Genomic DNA, 25,872 nt, shown 5'->3' on the forward strand with positions numbered 1-25,872 from the left:
CCTGTTACAATCAGCCAGACTGGAAAACCTCATAGTTCAAGGGGTACTGGGTCAAGCAATAAGAACAGTCCTGACTGAATAGTGGAGAAAAATGAGCCCTAGACACAATGCTGCTCTGGTCAGCCTAAAAGAAGTTTAAAAGCAAGACCTGAAAGGATCAAACTATGTCCAAGTGACTTAACCTCATCCCAAAATAAAGTTGAAAAATATTTATAGAAATACAAAAATATCCAGCAACCAAGAAATTAAAGTTCATAATGTCTAGCATCCAATCAAAAATTACCAGGCATTCAAAGAGGCAGGAAAATATGGCCCACAGGGAGTCGAGAAATCAGTTGAAACTGAACCAGAAACGTCACAGGTGTTAGAATTAGCAGATAAGAACATGACAACAGTTATTATAACTGTATTCCATATGTTCAAAAGTTTAACATTGAATGTGTTAAGTAGAAACATGGAAAACACAGAAAAAGAGACACAAATAACAAAAATCTTGAGATGAAAACGACACTGAATGGGATTAATAACAAATTAGACATTGCAGAGAAGATCAGCGAACTTAAGACATAGCAATAGAAACCATGCAAAGTAAAACATGGACAGAAAAAATACTTTAAAAAGTGAATGAAGCATTTTTGAATTGTGTGACAACCCCAAGCAGGCTTGGAGTTGTAAATGTGTAAATTGAATTCCAAAGGAGGAGAATGATAACAGAAAAAAAGTACTTGAGTAAATAATGGTAAATAGTTTCCAAATTTGGTGAAAAATAAAAACCCACATATCTAAAATCCTCAACAAACTCCAAGAACAAGAAATATGAAGAAAACTGCTTCAAAATACATCATAATTCAACTGCTCAAAACTAGTGATAAGGATAAAATCTTACAGCAGCCAGAGGAAATGAGATACATTATATACAGAGGAACAAAGATAAGCATGACAGTACATTTCTCATTAGAAATTATGCAAGCTAGAAGATAGGGGAGGAACATTGTTAAAATACTGAGAGAATAAAAAAACAAACCTGTCAACCTAAAATTCTATACCTAGTGAAAATATCTTTCAAAATTCAAGGAGAAATGAAAACTTCATTCAAAAACTGAAAGGATTTATCACCAGAAGTTCCATGCTATGAGAAAAGTTAAAGGAATACTTTCAGACAGAAGGAAAACAATAACAGATGGGAATATGGATCTATAGAAAGAAATAAAAAAAAGAAACCACTGATAACTCTGTTGATAAATATGAGATTTGGTAACTCTGTTGATAAATATGAGTTTTTTCTTAATACTTAAAGTCTTTTAATTGATTATTTAAGCAGAAATAATAACATTGTATTGACGGGTTTATAAAATGTACAAGTAAAATGTATGAAAACAATATTGTAAAGGCTGGAGAGGAGAAACAAAAATATACTATTGTGAGATTCTTATAAGAATGGAGCAATGTAATATCACTTGAAGATAGACTATGATAAGACACAGATGAATACTATAAAGCCTAAAGCAACCACTAAAATAACAACAAAAATAATAGCTAATAGCAAACAAAAGACATAAAATAGATAATGAAAAGTACTCAATCAAAAAGAAATCAGAAAAGGAGAAAAAAAGGAACAAAGAGAATACAGGAGACAAGAAAATAAATGGCAAACTTGTAGATTTAAACCTAACCATATCAATAATCACATTAAATGGGAATGATAAAAATATCACCCTTTAAAAGGTAGGAATTATCAGATAGGATATTTTTTAAAGCAAGACAATTATATGCTGTCCACAAGAAACCCACTTTAAATATAAAGACCCAAAGAGGTTAAAAGTAAATGGATGGAAAAAGTTATACCATGCTAAAACTAATTCTTAAAAAAAGCTGGAGTGGCTATATTAATATCAGACAAAGTACATTTCAGAGCAAAGGATAATACCAGAGACAATAAAGCTCATCTGACAGCAGTGGCATACACATTCTTTTCAAGTGCACATGAAACATTTACCAAGATAGACCGTATTCTTGGCCATGAACCAAACCTTAATGAATTTAAAAGAATTCAAGTCATATAATGTACATTCTCTGACAGCAGTGGGATTAAATTAGAAATGAATAACAGAAATATATCCAAATACTTGGAAACAAAGTGATACACTCCTAAATAACTCATGAGTTAAAGAATAAATCAATTGAGAAATTATAAAGCATTTGAACTAATTGAAAAGCAAAAATACAACAAACCACAATTTGTAGGATGCAGGACTTAGAGGGAAATTTACAGCACCAAATGCCCTAGAAGAAATGTCTCAAATCAGTGACACCAGTTTTGATTTTAAGAAACTAGAAAATAAAAAAGAGTAAATGAAACCTAAAGTAAGTGGAAGAAAAAAATAATGAAGATCATTACCTAAACAAATGAAACAGAAAATATAAAATCAATGAAACCAACAGCTTTCCTTGTTCCTTGAGAAAATAAAAATAATAATAAACATCTAGCCAGACTCATCAGGAAGAGAGAAAAGACACAAATTACCAATATTAGGAATGAGAGGGGTAGCAACAGTACAGATTCTACAGATATTAAAAAGATAACAAGAGAATTTTGAACATTATGCCAATACTTTCTACAACTAAGAGGAAATGAACAAATTCATTGAAAGGTACAAACTACTAAAATTTATTTAAAAATAAATAGATACCCTGATAGCCCTATACCTAAGAAAGAAATTAAATTTTTAGTTTAAAACCTTCACACAAGCAAGCCCCAGGCCCAAGTGGCTTCACTCGTGAGTTCTACCAACATTTAAGAAAGAATTTATACCAGTTCTACACAATCTCTTCCAAAAATTAAAGATGAGGGAACACTTCCCAACTCATTATATGAAGCCAGCATTGCCCTGACAGCAAAACCAGAGACATTACAAGAAAAGAAAACTAGAGACCAATATCTCTCATGAGTATAGATAAAATAATCCTCAATAAAATATTAGGAAAATGAATCTAGCATTATATATAAATAGAATCAATGTAATTCACCATAATATCAAAAGAAAATCAATATGATCATCTCAATAAATGTAGAAACAGCATTTGAAAAAAATCCAACCAATATCTATTCCTGACAAAATCTCAGAAAGCAAGAGGAAATTCTGCCAGCAGATGGCCTTCAGACTTGAACTGTAACCTGAGCTCTTTCCTGGGTCTCCAGCCTGCTGACCCATCCTGCAGATTTTGGACTTGTCAGCCTCCACAACTGCAGGAACCAATTCCTTAAAATATATCTTTCTCTCTACATATTCACATCCTATTGGTTCTGTTTCTCTGGGGAATTCTAACACACAACCCAAAAGTATTTCAACTGGTGAATGGATAAACTGTGATGCATCCAATAATGGAATTCTCCTCCTAATAAAAATGGTAGACTACAGTTAAACTCAACAACGTGGATGAATCTCAAATGCATTGTGTTAAGTGAAAGAAGCCAAAGTTAAAAATAACCTTTCCTAGATCACAGAGTTAATAAACTGTTATTCTTCTTTATAGCACAGATGTGATCTTACTTATTCCACTGTTTATTGTAGACCTCCCACACTGAAATGAAAGCACCACAAAGTTAGATTTTTGTCTTTTTCACTGCTGGACCCCAGGCGTCTAGAACAGTTGCTGGCACAAAGTACGCAGAGATTGGTTGAGTATTAAATGAACAAGATTCAAACTCAGATCTGGCTCCAAAGCCAACTTTTTTCACAGCTCCAGATTGTTTCATATCTCCTTGGATGATAGTGAGGAATCCTCTTACAGGCTGGATTTGCCCTAAGCATCCCATGACACGTGTTGTTGGCACCACGCATAAGCCAAGATCTAGCAGAGTCCTACTTGGTGGCAGACAGAGCTATATTCTTTACCGAGGTTACCTCATTCAGTCCCACCATACACCTGTGAGCTGGGGACTATCACCACTGTTTGGTGAATCGGAGAACTGAGTTCCAGAGAGATTACATGCTTACAAGGTCACAGATTGAGAATTGTCTGGCTCCAAAGTTTTTTACATATTTCTTTAAAAATCACACACTATAAACAATTTAATTATTCCTATGAATATTGTGAAACCTAGAACTAGATTTGGGGTTTTAGTCAGACTATGTCAAAAACAGTGAAAAATGGACATTTGGTCATTCATTATCATTTCAACATATATTTTGAGCACCTACTACATGCCAGGTAACGTGCTAGGCATTGGGAACAGAGTGTTGAATAAAATGGTCCATGTTCCTTTTCCCATGTGTGTGTTGTGACAATTGATAGAGACCTTAGCTCAAACTAGCTTAAACAACAAAAGGAATTTTTGGTTCATATTACTATTAAGCCCAGAGGTAGGTCTTACTTCAGGTATGGCTTGATCCAGCATCTCAAACCAACAAACCAATTTCTTTCTTTCTTTCCTTTTTCTTTCTTTCTTTCTTTCTTTCTTTCTTTCTTTCTTTCTTTCTTTCTTTCTTTCTTTCTTTCTCTCTCTCTCTCTTTCTTTCTCTCTCTCTCTCTTTCTTTCTTTCTCTCTCTCTTTCTTTCTTTCTTTCTTTCTTTCTTTCTTTCTTTCTTTCTTTCTTTCTTTCTTTCTTTCTTTCTTTCTTTCTTTCTTTCTTTCTTTCTTTCTTTCTTTCTTTCAACTCTATTCATCCAGCAGTCTTTCTCTTGTAACTAAAACGATCTCTCCTCTTGGTTGCAAGATGATTTCTGGGACCTACATGCTTTCTTTTTTTTTTTTTTTAATTATTATTTATTATTTATTTATTTATTTATTTATTTATTTGGCTGTGTTGGGTCTTCGTTTCTGTGCGAGGGCTTCCTCTAGCTGCGGCAAGCGGGCGCCACTCTTCATCACGGTGCGCGGGCCTCTCACTATCGTGGCCTCTCTTGTTGCGGAGCACAGGCTCCAGACGCGCAGGCTCAGTAGTTGTGGCTCACGGGCCCAGTTGCTCCGCGGCATGTGGGATCCTCCCAGACCAGGGCTCGAACCCGTGTCCCCTGCATTGGCAGGCAGACTCTCAACCACTGCGCCACCAGGGAAGCCCTACATGCTTTCTTAATATGTCTAAATTGAGAGAAGCATCCTTCTTGGTAGTGACGACACTTAGAACTCACTCAGCACCCACTTTTTTTCCACCCATGGCAAACTTTGAAGAAACCACATACATCAAAAGGCCTCCCCCCACTTTTTGGTATTGCTGATCTGTGTGGAAACTGAAGCAAAGGAGACTTCAGAGTCTGGCTGACCCTTGCTTTCTATTTTTTGTCATCATTGGCTGTCAGTATGGAATCTGCCATGGCTGAGATATGTGTGGCTGTGGAATCAGCCCAGAACTGAGCAGAAAGAGACTTGTTTGACTTCCAGCTAAGCCACTTCACAGCTCTGTGGTTTCTATAAATCACCTCAAAGCTCTGAGCTTCAGCTTCCTCTTTGGTAAGCAGATAACAATATCCACCCTTGTCAACTTCACAAGATTGTTATAAAAATGCATTTCATTCATCCATTCATTCGATAACTATTTACTGGTAGCCCACTCTATGCCAGACATTGAGCTAGATTCTAAAGCTACATCAGTGAATAAAACAAAGTTCCTCTGTCTCAAAGCTTATGGTAGAGGAAAACAGACTGTAAATTAATCAAAAAATGAATATATAATATATCAGGTGGTAATGAGAGCTTTGGAGAAAAATGACACAGGGTAAAGGAAATGAGGGCTTCTTTGATATTCTATATAAGATGGTCCATGAGTGACTATTGGAACAGAGATATGAAGGAAATGAATGAGTGAGCCATGCAAAGATATTAGGGAAGAGAAGGTACAGCACATGCAAAGGCCCTGAGGTGACGGGATGATTGGTATTTATGAGGAATAGCAGGGAGGTCAGTTTGGCTGAAGCAGAGTGAATGAGGGAAGGGTGGTAGATGGTGAGGTCAGACAGGTAACATGGAGCTAAATCAATCAATTCAGGGCTCTAGGCCATGGTAAAGATGTTGGCTTTTACTCTGATTAAGATAGAAGGCATAGAATGGTGTGAGGTGATGTGTGCTTTGTAAAGATCATGCCAGCAGCTATGAGAACACGCTTCATGGGAGCTAGATTGGAAGCAAGGAGACCAGGTAGGAGGCTATTGCAATAAAGCAAGTGAGAACTGACAGAGGCTTGGATCAAGCTGATAGCAGAGGAGGTGGGGAAAAGTGGTCAGATTGTGGGTATATTTTGAAGGTAGCATCAACAAGCCTTCCTGATGGATTGGATATCAACTGTAAGAGAAAAGAGAGGAGTCAAGAATGATCCCCAGTTTGGTGCCTAAGAAGTGAGAAAATGGAATTGTTACTTATTGCGATGAGGAAGACTGCAGACAGAATAACATGGAAGGTCTCCGTGTACTAGGACCTCAGTTTTGGAAACATTAGTTTTGAGATGCCTATTAGACGTCCAGATGTCTAATACATACGTATTTGGAGTTCAGGGAAGAGGTGTAGGGTGGAACTATAAATTTGGGAGTTGGTAGCCTATACAAAGCCTTAAGAATGGATAAGATAACCTAAGGAATATGTAGAGAGGAAACAATTCTGAGGTCTGTGAAAAGGAAACTCCAATATTTAGAAGTCTGGGAAGAGAGAGAGGCATGGCAAAGGAAAACGAAAATAAGAAGCAGACAATGAGGTAGAAAGAGGAACGAGAGAGAGAGAAGTGAAGAAAATGGGTAAGGAAGGAGGGGCTATCATTTCCATTTATTATCCAGTAGCTTGGATGAGTATCATGATGGTAGATATAAACCGGAATATATCAGTAATTACATTAAGTGTAAGTGGATTAAGTAGTTTAATTAAAAGTCTATAATTATAAAAAAATTTAAAAACAAAATTTAATTTTGTGCTTCTTACTAGAGATGCACCTTAAATATAGGACATAGAGTAATTAAAAATTAAAGATCATAAAGGATATACTTTGCAAGAATTTTCCAAAAGAAAGCTGGTATACTATACCAACAGCAAAGTAGACTCAAGGCAAGAAGCATAATTAGGATAAAAATTAAAGTTTCATAATCATTAAAAGGATTAACTCTCCAAGAAAACATTAAATTTCTCAATTTATATGTACACTAAAAACATAGCTTCAAAATGCACAGAACAAAAATTGACAGAATTATAAGGAAATATAGGCAAATCCACACTCATAGTGGGAAACTTTAACACTGGGAATTTCTTTTTTAACATCTTTATTGGAGTATAGTTGCTTTACATTGTTGTGTTAGTTTCTGCTGTATAACAAAGTGAATCAGTTATACGTATACTTATATCCCTATATCACCTCCCTCTTGCGTCTCCCTCCCACTCTCCCTATCCCACCCCTCTAGGTGGTCACAAAGCACTGAGCTGATCTCCCTGTAACACTGGGAATTTAAAAACTTTAACAATGAGAAATACTTCTCTCCATAAAAGATATAATAGGCAGAAAAAAATCAGTAAGGATATATAAAATCTAAATAACACAATTAACAAACTTGATATATTGGCATGTGCAGAACATTGTGCCCAAAAGAATGTCCATTCTTTTCAAGTGTACATGGAACATTTATGCTGGCCATAAAAGAAGTTTCAACAAGTTTCAAAAGATTGAAATCACTCAGAATATGTTCTCTGACCACAGAAAATTAAGCTGGAAATCAATAAAAAAAAAAAAAAGTAGAAATTCCTCAAATGCTTGGAAATTTAGCAATATACTTTTAAATAGGTCACAGAAAAACTTTTCAATGGCAGTAGGAAAATATCTTTAACTAAATGATAATGAAAATATATCAAAACATGGGGAATATGACTAAAGCCCTGCTATGAGAAAAATTATAGTCTTAAATGCATATATTTAAAAAGAAGAAAGGATGAAAATTTAAAAATCTAGTTACCTATCTCAAAAAAAAAGAACTGTAAATTATATCTAAAGAAATGAGAAGGAAGGAAATAATAAAAACTAAGAGAAGAAATTAATGAAATATAAAACAAACATTCAGAAGAAAAAAGCAACATGCCCAAAAGCTGGCACTTAGAAAAGAATGATTAAAATGTTAGGTTTCTGATAAGAAAGAGAGAAAGCACAAACTACCAACTTGAATGAAAAAGAGGACATCAGTCCAAAGCCTACAGATATTTAAAAGATAATGACAATATGTTATGAACAATTTTTTATTAATAAATTTAAAATTTTAGATAAAAAGAAAAATCCTCAGAAAAACAAAACTAACAAAAAACTGACACAAAAAGAAATAAAAAACCTGGAATAGTCCTATATATATTAAAGATATTGAAGCTGTAATCAACAACATCTATACAAAGAAACCTCCAGGCACAAATGGCTTTCCTGTAAGTAAATTCTTCTAAATATTTATGGAGGAAATGGCACCAATCTTACATAAACAGTTGAAGAGACTAAAAAAAAAAAAAGAAAATATTTCCTAACTTGTCTAATGAGGCCATTGTAACCTGGACACCAAAAACTGACCTGAAATGGAAACAATTTACAGGTCAGTGAGTCTTATGAACAGAGATACAAAAATACCAAACTAGCAAATTGGATTCAATGAAAGATAAAAATGATAATAAATCATGATCATGTTGGATTTGTTTCAGGAATGAAAGGACAATTTCATATCAAAATAAATTACTATAATTCACCATATTGACTGAATAAAGGAAAAAAATATGATCATCTCAGTAGATGTATAAATAGCTTTTGATGAATTTTAACACCCATTCACGACTAACTGAAAAATCCTCCTTGCACAGGAATAGAAGGAATAGAAATTAAGAATCTTTAATCCAATAAAGTGTGTTTACAGAAAAACCTACAGCAAGTGTCATTCTTAATGATACTACTGAAAGCTTTATGCCTGAGAATGAAAATGAGCAAGGATGCCTGTTTTTCCATTTTTATTAAATATTGAACCCGAGGTTCTAGTCAGTGCAAAAGGGCAAGAAAAAGAGAAAGTATACAATTCAGAAGAAAAAAGTAAAACCATCATTATTTGCAAAAAATATGACTTTGAACCTGGTAAATACAAAAGGATCTACAGACAAACTATCAACATGAATAAATGAATTTAGAAAGTTCATCATTAATAAGTGAATTTAACAGAGTCCCTGGGTATAAAGACAATTGTATGTAAAAATCAATTTTATTTCTATGTAACAGCCAAAAGCATGTGGCAAATAAAACTTCAAAAGAATACTATTTATATCAGCATAAAAATATCAACATTAATGACAGAAATTAAGGAAGACTAAATAAATACAGGGACATACCATATTCATGGGTCAGAAGACTCGATATTGTAAAGACCTCAATTTAACCTCAAATTTAACTACAGATCCAATGCAATTAATATCAAATTCTTAAAAGTTTTTTGTGGAACTTGATGAGTTAAATCTATGTGGAAATGCAAAGGGCAAAATGCCAAGACAATCTTAAGGAGAGAGAGCAAAGCTGGGGGGTCTTCAACTATCAAATAACAAGACAGTTTGTTGGCTACTATCAAAAAGACAAGAGATAACAAGTGTTGGCAAGGATGTAAAGAAAAGGGAACCCTTGTGCACTGTTGGTGGGAATGTAAATTGGTGCAGCCACTATAGAAAATGGTATGAGGTTCCTCAAAATATTAAAAATGGAACTACCATCTGATCCAGCAATTCCACTTCTGGGTATTTATCCAAAGGAAATGAAAACACTAACTCAAAAAGATATCTGCACCCCCTACGTTCATTGCAGCATTGTTTACAACAGCCGAGGCATGGAAACAAGTCAATCAATGGAAGATTAAATAAAGTGTGTCCCCCGACCGAAGGACCCAGCTCCCGCCTGCCAGGCAGCCCTCTCCATCCAGCCTCCCTCCCTGGGTACTGATGACTGCCTCATACACTTGGCATCAGCTGCCAGCTGAGACCAGCATCAGGACCCTACAGCATCCCATGTTTCTCAAAATTCTGCCCCCACCTTTATAAATAGCCCCTTAATAAACTCCTCAAATGACCCGCTTTGACTGCTCCCTGTTTCCTATCAGGACCCTGATGGATGCACAAGATAAATTTCAGCCAAGGAGAAAAAAGATGAAGGAAAATAAAGCAAAATGAGGTGATGAAAAGCAGCAGGTAGGAGGGGGTGACTCTAGATAGAGTGGTCAGGGCAGGCCTCGCTGGGAATGGAGACATTTGGATTGGGAGCTGAATGGCAAAGAGAAGCTAGTCATGAGAAGAGCCAATTAAATAGGTCTATTTCTTTTGATATCCTGATCATACCCCAGGGTTAAACACTTCACTGCAGGACTTAAAGCCTTGAATGTGCATGCCCTATAATTCTCCAGGAAGGTGTAACTAAGTAGCATTTCCCAAACCACACCTTTGACCCAGATCCTTTTTCTCTAAAGCAGCGCTGTCCAATAGAAATCTAATGTGAGCCACCAGTGTAATTTTAAAACTTTTAGTAGCCACGTTAAAATAAATAAAAAGAAAGTGGTGAAAATAATTTTGATAATATAGCTTATTTAATACAATATATCCAAATATTATCAATTCAACACATAATATAAAATTATTAATGAGATATTTTCCATTCTTTTGTGAAGGCTAATACTAAGGCTTTAAAATCTGGTGAGTTTTGTATGCTTCCAGCACATCTCAATTCAAATCTAGCCACATTTCAAGTGCTTGGTAGCCATATAGAGCTACCCTATTGGACAGTGCAGCTCTAGAGAATTGTGTGGATCTTCTGTTTTGCAGGGCACTCTTCAGGAAACCCTTCCCTGAAGAGGAACCCGTGGCTAGAACCTATCCTCACGGCAAAGAGCTAGGACATAATGATCTTGGAGAGGCAGCAGTGAGCGGTGGTGTGAAGCTAGATCTTAATTCCCTGCCCAGGAATTGAACCTGGGTAGCCTGGATGAAAACCAGGAATCTTAGCCACCAGACCAGCAAGGGTTAGAGGCTAGAAGCTATTTTTCCCTGGCTCTTGCTCCCACTGAAAAATGCATTTCTCACGGAGGGAAAACCTGTAAAAACAGATACAAAGTTTATTATTAGAGACATAGCACAAGAAGAAGTGGGAGAGCACACAGAGAAACAGTTTGTTTAGTGAAGACAGAAGCAAGGCAGAGACGCACACCTGGCGAGAAAGGGTGTGGGCATCCTCCTTAATGAGGAGGAACACAGTACAGAGGCAGTTAAATCATTTATGTAGGTCAGTTCTTCCGGGTCTTTGTTTACCTTTGGCCAATTATCTGGATCTTTTTCCACACCTGACCTGCCCCAGGGCCCTCCCCAACATGCGTGCGCAACTTTTTTCCAAGATGGATTCCAGCCCAGAGGCCTATGGGGCAGCCTTAGCATCACATATTATGGGGTGGTGCCCCCTCCTTTCTGACCCCCAAGGAGCCTTTCTGTGCATGTGCAGTGTCTTCCTTGCCCCAAGGATGGGAAATAGGTGACCTCTTGATCCTTTCCTCAAACAGGGTTTAGCCCCTCTCTGTTCCTGCCATGACTGTTATCTTAAGGTGTCCACAGGAGACAAAGCCTGGCTATTTACCCTGTTTCTGTTGTTACTTCCATTTCGGAGAGCAAAGAGGCGGCTGATTGTAAATGCCTAAACTGGAGCCCACCTAGCTCCTGTCTCAATAAGCGTCTACAGAACAGTTTAAAAGGGGTCATCCCAGAAAATGTGTGAAGCATTTTGGGAAACATCTCAACCTGTGGAAGAATAAAAAGCAAATAATGATAGGACATGGGGTCAAATCTTTCTTTTTGTACAATGCTGTTTTGGTTATCTTTTGCTATGTTAATAAATCATCCCCAAACTTAGTGGCTTAGAACAACAACGATCATTTATTTATTTGCTCATGATTTTGCAGTTGGGTGGAGGCTGGTGGGGACAATTCATAACTACTCCACGTGGCATCAGCAGGGTCAGTTTGGCAGGAGCTGGAAGATGCATTTTCCAGATGATTCACTCACGTGGCTGGGAGTTCACCTGGGCTATCTACAAGTGAAGAATCGTGGGCTTCTCCACGTGGCTGCTCGGGCTGCCCCACAGCATGGCAGCTGGATTCCAGAAGGGAGAGAGCAGAAGAAGCCAGTCTTGTCAAAGCTAGACCTTGCACTGGCACAGCATCATTGCTGAGGGTGGAGAAATACAGCCCACTTCTCAGTGTAGACAAAGAACTTGTGACTATCTTCGATCCAACATATAGATGCTGTAGTCCTTTCACATCCATATTTTTTGGGAGGTGGTGGGAGGTGGTTTAAGAGAATTTTTTAAATCTTTTTTTTTATTGAAGTGTGGTTGATTTACAATCTTGTGTCACTTTCAAGTGTACAGCAAAGTGATTCAATTATACATTTTTTTCAGGTTCTTTTCCATTATAGGTTACTATAAGATATTGAATATAGTTCCCTGTGCCATACAGTAAATCCTTATTATCTATTTTATATACACACACATATTTTTAGTTGATCCACCCAGCAACATTTTTTCACCTTGAATAATTTATTTATTTAATAAGCTTGAAATAAATATGACAAAATCTTAACTGTATATGCATGCGTGGAACACAAATGTTTGCTATCATCATCTCTGCATACTTTTTCTGTTTTCTTTAAAATTTTAAATTAGTAGGCTTTATTTTTTAGAACAGTTTCAGATTTACAGGAAAAATTGCAAAGATTCTACAGAGTCCTCATTTAATCCTCCACTCCACACTCACAGTTCCCCTGTTATTGGCATCTTACTTTACTATGGTACATTTGTCGCCATTAATGAACTAATATTCACATCTTATTATTGAATTTCATCATTTATTCAGAGTTCCGTGGTTTTACGTTGTTTTTTTTTCTGTTCCAGGATCGCATCTAGGATTCCACATTACATTTAGCTGTTCACAGTGCTTTAGGTTCCTCTGGGCTGTGACAGTTTCTCAGACTTTCCTTGTTTTTGAAGACCTTGACAGTTTGGAGAAGCACTGGTAAGGTACAGTGTAGGATGCCCTATTATTGGGATCTGTGGGAAATCTAACCATGGGAAAAACACCAGTGGTTTTCTCATGGTTAGATTGAGGTTATGGTTTGGGGGAAGGAAGATCACAGAGGTAAAGTGCTATTTTCATCACAGCATATCAAGGGTACATGCTATCAACATGATTTATGATTGCTGGTGTTGACCTTGATCGCCTAGCAGAGGTATGTTTGTCAGGTCTCTCCATTGTAAAGTTCCTCTTACTTGGAAGGAAGTTGCTGTGTGCGGCCCATACGCTTCCCTCCTTTAAGATGAAGTATCTGCATAAATTATCTGGAACTCATCTGCAAGGGAGATTTGTCTCTTCTCCCTTATTTATTAATTTATCAATCATTTGTTTACGTCAGTACCAACTCATAGATATTTATTTTATACTTTGGATTATAATGCAATACTTACTTTATTCTGTTGCTCAAATTAGCTGCCAGTGGCTCTTTCATTTATTCAGCAACATTTTGTTTTGGATATTATCATTGCCAGGAGAAAGATAAGAAAAAGGCAGTTCATCCAAGTGATGAGACAAGCCCAAGACATGGCAGCCCACCTCTGACTTCCAAATCTCCATTGTACCTACTCAGCCCAGCAGGGCCCTTTGCTGTTGCCCAAAGGACTGGCTGAGATCACCAGGAAGCTCCTCCTAGAAAGTCAAGCAGGTTACCGCTAGTTGTAGGAGGTCCTTGTGTGTGTGGCCTCTCCACAGTCTGAAAGTTCATAGCCAAGGGAAGGGTAATTATATACCTCCACAGAGAAACAAAAAAACCATCTGAACAGCACTGGGTCATAATGAAGCGGTTCAAGGCTCCATAAATAGTGCTGCCCTAGTCCTCAACCATCTCTGAAGCAAATTAGAGCTTGCCTTGGTGCTTGGCATGAACTTGTTGCCCTGCCCCACCCCCGGGTCTACACGGTTCTTCACCAGGAGCACCATCCTGGTGAACAATGGACCGAGATCTGAGAACACTTACACAAGCCCGACGTACAAGGGTTGAGCGTGCAGTGGCCCCCTCTCGACATATAGTTGATCTGGAACCCCACAAACCGTCTCCACATGGGCTACCCACCCCCAGGCACGAGTGCCCTGGCCATGGGCAACGATTGCACAAATACTTCTCTTTGTATCCAGCAGGGAGCAATCTTGAGAAATAAACTGGCTCTGGATGGAAAGTATAAAAATACCACCATAAAGAAGGTCTCATTTGAAGAAACGTTCATACCCTTCAAGGGTCTACATTGTGTCTGCGGCTCAGACATGTGGCTGTGTTTGGAGGAAAAGGCTATTTCAACCTTGATCTCAATGATGTGTTCAGGAAGTCATTCAAAGGCGAGGCATATTTCAATACCCAACTTCCCGTCCACATAGAGCAAATCCTGTATAGACTGCTATTAAAAGCTTACCTAACAAAGAAAATGCTTTTAAATCCAACACCTCTCTTTGCCAGTATTTTTTAAAACAAAGCTGTAACGGCCAACAGGCACATGAAAAGATGCTCATCGTCACTAATTACTAGGGAAATGCAAATCAAAACTACAGTGAGGTACCACCTCACACCATCAAAAAGTTTACAAATAATAAATGCTGGAGAGGGTGTGGAGAAAAAGGAGCCCTCCTACACTGTTGGGAATGTAAATTGGTGCAGCCGCTATAAAGAACAATATAGGGGTTCCTTCAAAAACTAAATATAGAGTTACCATATGATCCAGCAATCCCACTCCTGGGCATATATCTGGAGAAAACTCTAATTTGAAAAGATACATGCACCCCAATGTTCATAGGGGCACTATTTACAATAGCCAAGACATGGAAGCAAACTAAATGTCGATCGACAGATGAATGGATAAAGATATATATATATATATATATATATATATATATATATATATATATATATATATATATATATATATATATATATATATATATATATATAATGGGACTATTACTCAGCCATAAAAAAATGAAATAATGCCATTTGCAGCAAAATGGATGGACCTAGAGATTATCATATTAAGTGAAGTAAGTCAGACAGAGAAAGACAAATATCACATGATATCACTTATATGTGGAATCTTAAAAGATGATACAAGTGAACTTATTTGCAAAACAGAAACAGACTCACAGACATAGAAACAAATGTATGGTTACCAAAGGGGAAAGGCAGGGGAGGGAAAAATTAGGAGTTTGGGATTAACATATACACACTACTATATATAAAACAGATAATCAACAAGGACCTACTGTATAGCACAGGGAACTATATTCAATATTCAATATCTTGTCATAAACTATATTGGAAAAGAAAAAAAGCTGTATCATAAGGTATTCCAAACATATAAGCAAGTCTCGAGAATACACATAGCTTTTAACTTTTAACCAAGCCTATCGTCTTAACATTGTGCTATCTTTGCACAGATCTTTATTTTTTTAAAGAAAGAAAACATTGTAGAAGCCCTTGCAGTCTCTGTGTACATCCCCATTTCTTGTCCCACTGCCCCTCACCTGCCCTTAGCTAAAGCTGGTATTCTCTGCCATTCACACCAGACTCTTCTCTCCTGCCACTCACAACCTGTCCACTTGGTCAGGAGCGCAGCGCTAGGTAAATGCATCAGGAGGTGTGCACTGGGGGGACTCACCTATCATAACTGCTCAGCTAAAGAACGGGACTGCTGAGCGCAACCGTCAGGAAGAGGAGATGGGGCCTTGAGGAGAGAATGGACAAAAAATACGGTGTAGAACTTGAAACACATTTCAACCTCCTGAAGGCAAAACAGGCTGCATCAGATAATATTATCTGTTTTGCCTAAACTCTCCTTTGTTTTTCTTAAGTCACTGTGCCCGTGATGAAAATGATTTCACATGCCAACATTAAAAAAAATCTTATGTTCTTCATTCTCTTAAGAACTGAGGAAGGAGGAGGAGACTCAGAGCTGGAGGAGCAGGGCAGGGCAGGGCATTGGGAAATGTGGGTGAGGTCAGCATTGATCCGGCTACATAACACTGTTAAGGTCCAAAGACGTAGTAAGTGTTATCAGACTTCTAAAATATGTTTGATAGACTAGGGGATATTTGGGCAGGCTAGTGGGTTCCAAAAATATATTTCTGCAAGATCTCTGCTGACTGAGTTAAGGCTCTATGGATGGGTTCTTTCAGGCACATCAACTGAATCAAGATAAAAACAAACAAAGGCAGGGAGACCCCAAACCATACTTACCTGCTAAATTTCCAACCAAACTAAATTTAAATTTTGTTAGTGAACCCTGAACTGAATCCAACCAAAGTGTTTTCAAAACCCCATTTGCCAGACTGGTTCACACTAGAAGTTTCCAGCACTGTAGACCCAGACCCCAGTCCAGCCTCTGAATTGCTGTCACTCGAAGGGAAGGAAATGATCAAGGGTCTGTTTTGTGCCAGGCATGGTAGTGGATGTTTCACTCTCTATAGCTTATTTAGCCCTCACAAAACCCTCTGAAGGACGGCATTAACCCCATTTGATAGATGAGGACATCGGGATTCAGAGAGGTTAAGCAACCTGCACAGGGTAACACAGCCAGGAAGTAGTTTATCTGGGTGGTCCTTGGATTAAACACAACCATATGTAAGCTCCTGTTTTTCTACGGTGGTCTCACTTGTGCTGTGTGTTGGTTGGGCTGTTTTCAGATTGCAGGGAGCAGAAAGGTGTCTGGGTTCTCGTTCTCTTGGGACTTGGGAGATGAATCGTAAGAATCCAGAGGAAGTGAAGGAGCCCAGGAAACAAACGCGATCATATTAGTAGCCGGACTCAGGCTTCTTGGAGAATGAAACAGAGACCCATCCTCTCAGCGGGAGCAATGTAGCTGCTGATTCTAGTGATGCTGCCCCGCTCAACATATTCTCTCTCTCTCTCTCTCCCTCTGTCTCTCCTGCTCTGCTTGTCTCATGATTTCTGCCACATGGCTCCATATCTCAGTTCCCACCAACACCCTACTCAGTGTGTGTGTCTCCCTTTTTCAAAGGACAATTGGTAAGAGGCCAGGCGCCTCATGGACGGACATCCTCACATGACCAGCTAATCCTTGGCCCCATCACGTGTGCTCAGGGTAGCAAGGTCACGTGACACAAATGTGGTTAATCATACAGAAGATACCACTGTTCTTCAGAAAGGAGGTATGGGTGTGGCGGGCCCGTGGGGTCCCAGGGACTTCTGTATCAGCTTTCCGTGGCTGCCATCACAAATCATCACAAGTTGGTATTTACTCTCCCACACGGTTCAGGAGGTTGGAGTCTGAAATTAAGGCATCAGCAAGGCTGTGTTCCCTCCAAAGGCACCATGGGAGATTCCTTCCTTGCCTCTTCTAGCTTCTGGTGGCCCAGGCATTCCTTGGCTTGTGGCTGCTTCACTCCCATCTCTGCCTCTGTCTTCATGTGGCCCCCTTCTCCCTGTGTGTCTCTGTGTCCTCCCCTCTTATTATAAGGACACCAATCATTGGATTTAGGACCCATCCTAAATCCAGGATGATTCCATTTCGAGATCCTTAACTAGGTACATCTGCAAAGACCCTATTTCCAGATATAGTCACAGTCTGGATTTCCAGGTGGACGTGAATTTGGGGGTACATTATTTAAACCATTACATCTTCTTTATGGTACAGTGTAGTGTTACACACACCCCCAAAGCACACCAGGGGCTGCGAGAGAGCAGGGGTCATGCCTTTGTTACTTCTTTTGGACCTGCCCCAGCATGGCGCCAGGTAGTAATTAAATGCCTACTAGCTGGACCAGAAAAGACCAGGAAAAAAATTCGGAAAAATCAATTGATGCATCATGCTATCAAAGTCCCTACCTTCTATAGGTGGCTGTGCCCAGCTTTGGCATCCTGTATTCATCACGGCTGGCTGGTAAGCATTTTCTGGGCCACCATACTACACAGCACCCTCCCCAGAGACGTGGATTTGCAACTCTGCCCTGTCTGCTGGACAGAGACCTGCCACTGTCGCTTCTCCATCCTGGAGTCGCTCTAGTGCCATCTCTGCGGACCGAACCATGCCTTCTAGTGTTTTCCTGCCCATGAGCTGACTGGCTCCAAAATGCACACGAGGTTTCCTTCCCATTGCCTCTCAGTCACTGGAGAAGACAAACGAGTACTGTTCCGGTTCAGCCTTGTTCACTAAATGTTCTCTGGTGGGAAAACAAACCAAACCAAACCCCAGAACTCGTTTGGTTCTCAGTGATATAAAAAAATATTTGGATTTGGTTCGAGGTTGAGCAAACTGGTGCAGTTTGTTCCAGTTTCTGGTTCGTCGTTCCGGCCAAGTCCCTGCTCCAGACAGAAAGAATGTCCCTGGAATGCGTCTTCCAACAAGAGCTCAACAGCTGAAAGGGCTGGACGTCCGGACGGAGGCCGCCTGCTCAGCAGGCGCCGAGGGGCTTCCCTGTGGCTCTCAACGCTGGTCTCCCAGGCCTCGGGGTCAGGGCCTGGCAGCACATCTGGCCGGGTTCTGCACGGAAGGCCATGCCACCTTCCACGGACTGGAAGAGAATGCCAGGCCACAGTGCCGCTGAGCCCACCCTCACCCCAAGGGACCCAGAAGAAGAGTGCGGGCAGCTGGGTGGTGGGGATCGCGGTGAAGATCAACCGCCATCTCCACACAAGCACAGCCCCGGGGATCTCCATCAGGCAGGGGCCCAGAGGAGGACCCAAAGAACTAAGTAACTGTTTGGCTGATCAGGAGACAATGGGGAGTGTTGGGTCCTGGGGCAAGCGGGCAGAGGCATTCAGATTCAACCTCTTTTTAGGCTGGTGTTCCTTCTGTGCGGCTGGCTGGTCTGAGAAGCCTGCAGAGGAACGCTCCACACCTTCCTATTCGGCAGGTGTGGATTCAGAGCACAGTTTCTAGGGCCTGCGCAGCTCTCTCCCTCCCCAGCCAGGAAGCAATGCAGAGCCAAGGACAGGCCATCAGGATACTCATCCGAAGGGAGCCACTGCAGGGGACGGAGCAGCTGGGGGCATTGGGGACATCCAGCAGTGAATCATCAATGAGGAATTTTGAAAGGAAAACACATATTTCCACTCTAGTCTCCCTCCCACACGGATCCACATATCAAAGGGGTCCTGAGATAGAGGAACTAGTCAGCAGGGCTGATCGGGTTTGCCCTGAGTGCTGGAAACCCGAGCGCTGGGACCAGAAGGCAGATCCCTGAGGGCCTGCCCCAACTTAGGGAGAGACACACCTAGGCCACCACGCAGGAAGCTGACAAACCCTGTCAAGGGAAACGGAATGAACGCTCCGAGAAGTGGTCTAGTCCAAACACCTCTATTTCTCAGAATTATCTCTCCTAGATCCTTACCCTTCAAATAATCAACCAAAGGGCACCCTTATCAAAGGCAAGTCGGGTGTTCCCTGACTTAGCTCGAAGCCATTTTTATTCTGCCTTGGCTACGTGAATGGTGATCGTTGCCTGAGACATAATCCAGAAACATTTCCGAGTGCTGGCCACCCGGACAGGATCAGACCCCTTGCACAGACCCCGTGCTCTCAGCTGGCTGTGCGTTCTGTTCAACGATGCTTGCTACGTGCTGGGTTCAATTATAGGTTTCCATATACTTACATCTTCATTAGTTCTCCATTGCCGAGTAGATGGAATGTGCTGTCAGCTTTAAAAAAAAAAAAAAGTGTTATGTTTTTTTTCAAGGATTCAACACTGTCTAGTCCTATTTAAAAAAGAAAGGGAAAAAAAATAGCTTGGCTGAAGCCTATATTGCTAACGGGCATGGAATTGATTCACAAGTTCCCAACTCTAGTTATATAAAAGTAATTACTGCAACCTAGAGTAATTGGTTCCATATCCAATATTCGCAGAAGGTTGTATATATATGGATTTGAATTGGGAGAGAAAAAAAATGAAAAAAATGTATCATAGAGCATTTAAACTACATATATATATATATATATATATATATATATATATACACCCTTAAAAACGTCTTTAGCTGTGTGGGATACAGATCTTTAAAGAAACAAATGAAGCAGAACTGGCAGAGACCAAAGCCCTGAAGACCCCAGAATTCCAAGACTGGGCAGTGGGTAGTCTGGGCACTGGAAGTCATGAAGACCAGAGTCTATGGCGGCCTGGAAGGCCCATTCCACAGCTGGCAGCTTTCAGCACGTGGTGGCCACCTCTTGCTCAGGGGCAGAGCCCACTCCACAGCCCTGGCGAAGCCTTTGCCTGACTCCCAGTCTATGGATTTTCATATTTTATCTGTGGCTCTGGGAACCCAGTTCCCACTCTGTCCCCCAAGTGGGTTCCTTAGAGCTGGAAGGTATTGGCGTAAGAGGACACGGCATGGGGTCAGATGCAACATTCCCATATGGCTTCAGAAACCACTTCGGCAAGGAAAGCTATCCAGTGGGGAGGTCTGTGGACCTGAGGAACCTATATGGGCAAACAGAAAGCCCTTCAGAGTTGGAAACTCAGGAAGGGAGTTAAAGGCAAGCCTTCCTCAGTGATGTGAAGATGATGGAATTGACTTCATGGGTGTAAAGTGAGATTTAACATTGATCTCTGTTACGTTTCATGCTTGGTTGGAACCTAAGATCTTTTGGAGCTTTCTTTCTGCCACCTACAGAATTGCCTTTCTATCCTGGCTTTGTTTCGTCTGTAAATGTAATAAGCCTACGTTACATATCTTTTACATATCATTAATAAAAATGCTAGAGGGAATTCCCTGGAGGTCCAGTGGTTAGGACTCTGCACTCTCACTGCCAAGAGCGTGGGTTCAATCCCTAGATCCCACAAGCTGCGTGGCACGGCCAAAAAAAAAAAAAAAAAAAAAAAGGTAATCAACAGCTCAAGCCACGATAAACTGATTTTAAAAAAATTAAAATGCTAGATGATAAGGGAAGCCCTCAACCACCCAGGGACCTCCACGCAGATGGGCCCCCACCGGCTTATCAAGGTTCAACCAGGTGCACGCTCACCGACCTCCTCTACCCTCCCTCACACAGCTCCCCAGCTTACCTGTAAGGATAACGCCTGATCTGGGGAGTCGAGAGGAAGGCACATCTCAGGTTGCCAAGGGTGTCTCCTCTTTGTTTGGGTTCACAGAGAGTTAGCAAACATGGTGTGCTAACATGACCCTGTGGAGCACGCAGGCAATTCTGTGGACGCTGGCCCAGGCTACTCCTGCAAATTCCACACCACAACTGGAGAGGCTTCTGGCTTCTCCTCCCTGTTATCTCTGGCCAGCCTCTGTGGATTCTCAGCCTGGCAAGAGAGGCCAGTTTCTAAAATTCTGGCAACTACATGGGGTCTGTCACACGCTGCCTTTGATTTGGAGGTCTTGATTTAAGCTCAAACCACGTAATTTTCATGGGGTTACTGTTCATGCCTCCTTCTCACCTCAAATTTGGTTCAGCAAAGTCAGTCTTCCAGAAGGGTATGAGGGCCCAACAGTCCCCAGGGGTGTTTCCTTGAGATACACTCCATAAGAAATGTCAGGAGAAGCAGAGACACTCTTGTTCCTCCTTCTTGAGGTTCAGCCCAAGGACATGAGATATTTTTAATTAAGAGGATGAAAAAAACTAAAGGTTTGAGATAGATGATTGGAAATCCAGCTAACTCATAATCAAAGTGCATTTAGTCACTTGAGAGAAGACGATGTGAGCTATGGGATGCTCCGTAGGCATAAAAGCGTTTAAATTCAGAACAGCTGGACTCAGCAGAGTCCCATCAGCGTTCCAGAGACCTGGCCTGAGGCGGAGCTGGGGGATGATGGAAATGTTTCTCCCCACGATGGTGCAGGGCTTTCTGCTCTCCCCATAGACTGGTGGAACTGCCACGTGTTCCCATTTTACACACTGACAGCAGTTATGATTAGAAAAGGTTTTGCTGCCAATTTGAGAATATATAAACCAGCAGGACGAGAGAATAAATTTCAGCTCCTTCTTCAGCTGGCCGAGAGGCAGCTGCGCATTTGGAATGTAAAGGGAAGGTCTGGGCTGAGAAATTAGAGGAGAGATATCTGCCATCAGTCTTTCAGAGGAGGGGGAAAGGACTGTCCAAAGGTATATTCTTTCACAGTTCTGGCTTCGGTTTCCTCCTCTTTCAAATGCTAGAGCTCTCGGGCAGTTGTGAGGATTTAGTAACATAATAATGCAAGTGGGAACACTATTGGGAAAGAGGGGAGGAGAGAGAAAGAAGGAAAGGGAAAGAAAAAAGGAGAGAGAGAGAAAGAAAGAAGCAGAGATAGAGAAGACTTTGACTCTTCACCCACTGATCTATATACTGACTGAGGCCAAACCAAACCACAGAGAAATGCAGAGCTGAGATAATTTTGTTCATTCAAAAAATATTTATTATTCTAGATACTGTTCTAAGTGCCTTGGTTACATCAGTGAATAAAGCAGGTGAAAATGCCTGCCCTCATGGGCAGAAGTAGTGCTGAAGCCTGATCAAACTGTGCCTGAAGCCTTGCTATCCCTAGACACTTATCTGAGCCAATGAATTCCCAAAGCTTTTAAGCCAGTTTGAGTTGGCTTTTTTGTTACTTGCAAAGCAAAGTATCCTCACTACTACCACCATCCTCTAGACATGGTGGTACCTGACCAAACCCTGGTCACATTTCACTCCACATTCAAATTAAGGGGGGACACAAAAGATAAAATGTACATGTCTCTGTTTGAGAAACTGGCCACCTCTGGGTGGCACACAGCTCTTATAAATAGCCAGGAAGCAGATTCAGGCTGGAAAGGAATTTTAACAATTTCAAAAAAAAAAAAAAAAAGATAAAAGGGAAAGGAAAAAAGGGGAAGAATTCCACAGGAAATTGAAGGGGAATTTGGGAGATAGAATGCAGCAAGCATCATTGGACCATGGCCAGAACAAGCCTCCCCTTATTAGAAGCACCAGGAGAGCCTGAGTGTCCAAGAGTACTAGGACCATCCCAGAGTCTCTCACTGGAGAGATGTTTAATGAATGGTATTTCAGGGTACAATTTATACATGTGAATAAGCATCCTTTGTTCATTTTGTCCCCTAAAACTCACTTCCACTTGGGAAAGATAATGCTCTGAATTTCAAGAATCTCCAAATAAATTCTTTTTTCTTTTAAACAAAAGTAGTGTTTTGTTCTCCACTTTTGTAGGGTTCGCGAAATAAACCCCAGTTGTCTTGAACTCTAATGGGATATGTCACCCTAACTGAGGAGCAGGGCTAAGGATTATGGTACAAATATTCTCAGAAAGATTTGTAAAAGCGATACGCATCCTCCTTCCCTTCTACTAGGAAGTAATCTAACAGCTAATTGTTGCCTTTTAATAAACCCTTTCGATGTTGTAAGTTGCCATGGACATTCTGCTATTTCTGCCTCATCGGTATCTACTCATCCATCTTTTGTTAACAACACCCAATTTTCCTTGGGAAGCCAACCTTCCTCTACTTTCAGGCCTTGTGGTTCAGTTAAGTCTGACTCCCTGCTTTAGGGGAGGACAGGAGACCCAGACCCAACCAATCAGAGCACCACACCCTCCTGGCCACATGATAATTGGTTTGAGGATGGTCACACGGCCCAAACCAAGCCAATGGGAATCAGTCCAACAACTCCCGTTGAAATTATTGGGAAAGACACTGTCCCTTTCCACTGAGGCTGCTTAGCTGATAGGATGCAAGTCCAGAGTTACCGTGGTACTAATGGGAACACAGGAGGACTGAGAAATAGGGAGAGATGGCACATCTGGACCTCCAGATCCAGCTATACCTGATGACAGGCTCTATCTATGAACTCTTTAAGATATCTGAGCCAAAATTTTTCCTTTTTTGCTTAAAATAGTTTAAGTTATATTTCTGTCATTTAAACCAAACTTCTAGCTAATTCATAAGCAAAGCCTGCCTGGGTATTCCCTACCAAGCTTATCCTGCACAAGACACATGCTGTCACAGAAGTTTCGAGTAGCTTGGTCCCCACCATCTACCCCTCGGGCGTCTTCCAAACGCAGCTTCTCTTTCAAAAGATGAAGTGTTCACCATGCTGCCCCTCTGTTCATTCTCCCTACTCACTGCAAACTCCACTTGTTCTCAAAGCTGTGTTTGCAGACCCCTCCTACCTCCACTGACCCCATGGACCTTTAAATCTGATGCAACTGCTGCAGCCCAAGATCTTTTTTGAGAGGAACCCCAACTCCAGTTGCTGCATATAATGTTCTTGTGGTGGCAGACAGGAGAGCACAAACTGGAGTCCTGGTCAATTTGAACTTACCTCGGCCTTTGGACTAAAGTTCGACTTGGCTTCAGAGAAGTAAGGATGCGATCAGGGGAAAAAGCAGCTATAGCACCATGGAGACAAAATCTCATGATTACACTTCTGTGTTCTTTTCTCAAAAGGCCTTTAAAGACCTCATTACCCAGGTACATGTGGCACTCAAACTGAGTGGTATTCACATGGACACAGAGAAAGGCTGGCCACCAGCCCTGATTACTATCTACCACCTTCCAGAGAGAGTTGTGGGCCAGGGTTCTACGAAAGGGCAACCCAAAGGGCAACGGCAACCCCCTGCCCTGAGGGGGCACGTAGTAGGTGAATAATGCCTCCCAAAAGAGGTCCCTGTCCTAATGCCTAGAACTTGTGAGTGTGACCTTACACGGCCAAAGGGGTTCTGCAGCTGTGATGAAGTTAAGGGTCTCGAGATGGGGAGATTATTCTGCATTACCCGCGTGGGCTCAGTGGAATCACAAAGATCCTTATAAGAGCGACGCGGGTGGCAGTGAGAGTCGGAGGAGAAGGCCACGTGATGACAGAAGCAGATGTTGGAGTGATGCACTTGGAACAAGGGGCCACCAGCCAAGGCATGCACGTGGCCTCTGGAAGGTAATAAAAGGCAAGGAAAGGAATTCTCCTCTAAGGCCTCCAAAACTGGACTCCTTGAACTGGAAAACCTTGACTTCTGGACTCCAGAACTGTAAGAGAATAAATCCGTGCTGTTTTAAGCCACTGTGTTTATGGTACTAGGAAACGAATTCAGGTCACATGGGTCAAGATGCCAGCAACAGCTCCCTGGTTCTGGTCCTTGTGGTGGGGAAGAAGCTACAGGTGCATGACAGCCTCCCCATCCTGTAGTTCCCAGGACGCCCTGGCCCTTCTCCTCCCGTGGAGGAGACCCCTGAGCTCAGACGCAGAATCCTGCTAATCAGACAAAACTGGCTGCAGTCTCTGAGGAGCAGGGAGACACGTTCCTCCACCAGGCACTGACTTAGCTATAGCTGCATGGGATGCGGCATCTCCCACTGACACTTCCCTGCCAGAAGCACTGTATAAACAAAGGATGGCTGACATCTCAGAGAAGATGTGCATCAAAGATGCGCTGACTGGATGCAGGAAAACCGTGCATATTAGTTTCCTGGGGGGGGCCACTGTAACAAATTACTGCAAACTTAGTGGCTTAAAAAAAAAAACCCAGAAATTCATTCCTTTATAGTTCTGGAGGCCAGGAGTCTGAAATCAGTCTCACTGGCTAAAGTCAGGGTGTCAGCATAGTGGATCCTTTGGGAACCACTGAGGGGAGCACCAACTATAGAAACCAGTGGTTATTTTGCGGTCATTACAAAAGTCAATAGAAATAACTGCACGCTAAATCAAACCTACCAAACAGAGTAATCTATTTTCAATGCGGAGTTCTCTCTGGGCAAAGCCAAGCTAGTTTCTTCTGGCCATTTCTGTCCTTTATACTAATGCTTTATTGGCGAGAATTCTAGCAATCTGCATTCAAGGTCGTGTGCTCATGTGTCCCCTTCCCTCCACTGGACCTGCTGAGACTTAGACTTAACTGTGTAT

General features: G+C 41.1%; 1 long non-coding RNA gene across 7 annotated transcripts in view; it reads right to left on the reverse strand.

The window, feature by feature from the left end:
- Positions 1-7,225: 7,225 nt before the first annotated feature.
- The window catches only part of LOC309658243, a 162,381-nt gene continuing 143,734 nt past the window's right edge, over positions 7,226-25,872 (reverse strand). For 5 of the 7 annotated variants that reach the window (XR_014262124.1, XR_014262125.1, XR_014262126.1 and 2 more), the window contains 3 exons: positions 21,067-21,312; positions 19,657-19,702; positions 7,226-12,103 (listed from right to left, as the gene is read on the reverse strand). This is a non-coding gene — a long non-coding RNA (uncharacterized lncRNA). Of the gene's footprint in view, positions 12,104-15,704; positions 15,771-17,890; positions 19,703-21,066; positions 21,313-25,872 lie in introns of all 7 variants that reach the window. The other 2 variants (XR_014262128.1, XR_014262129.1) reach the window with 2 other exon arrangements.

The sequence above is a fragment of the Balaenoptera physalus genome (assembly GCF_965194825.1).
Source record: "Balaenoptera physalus genome assembly, chromosome: 3".
NCBI lineage: Eukaryota > Metazoa > Chordata > Mammalia > Artiodactyla > Balaenopteridae > Balaenoptera > Balaenoptera physalus.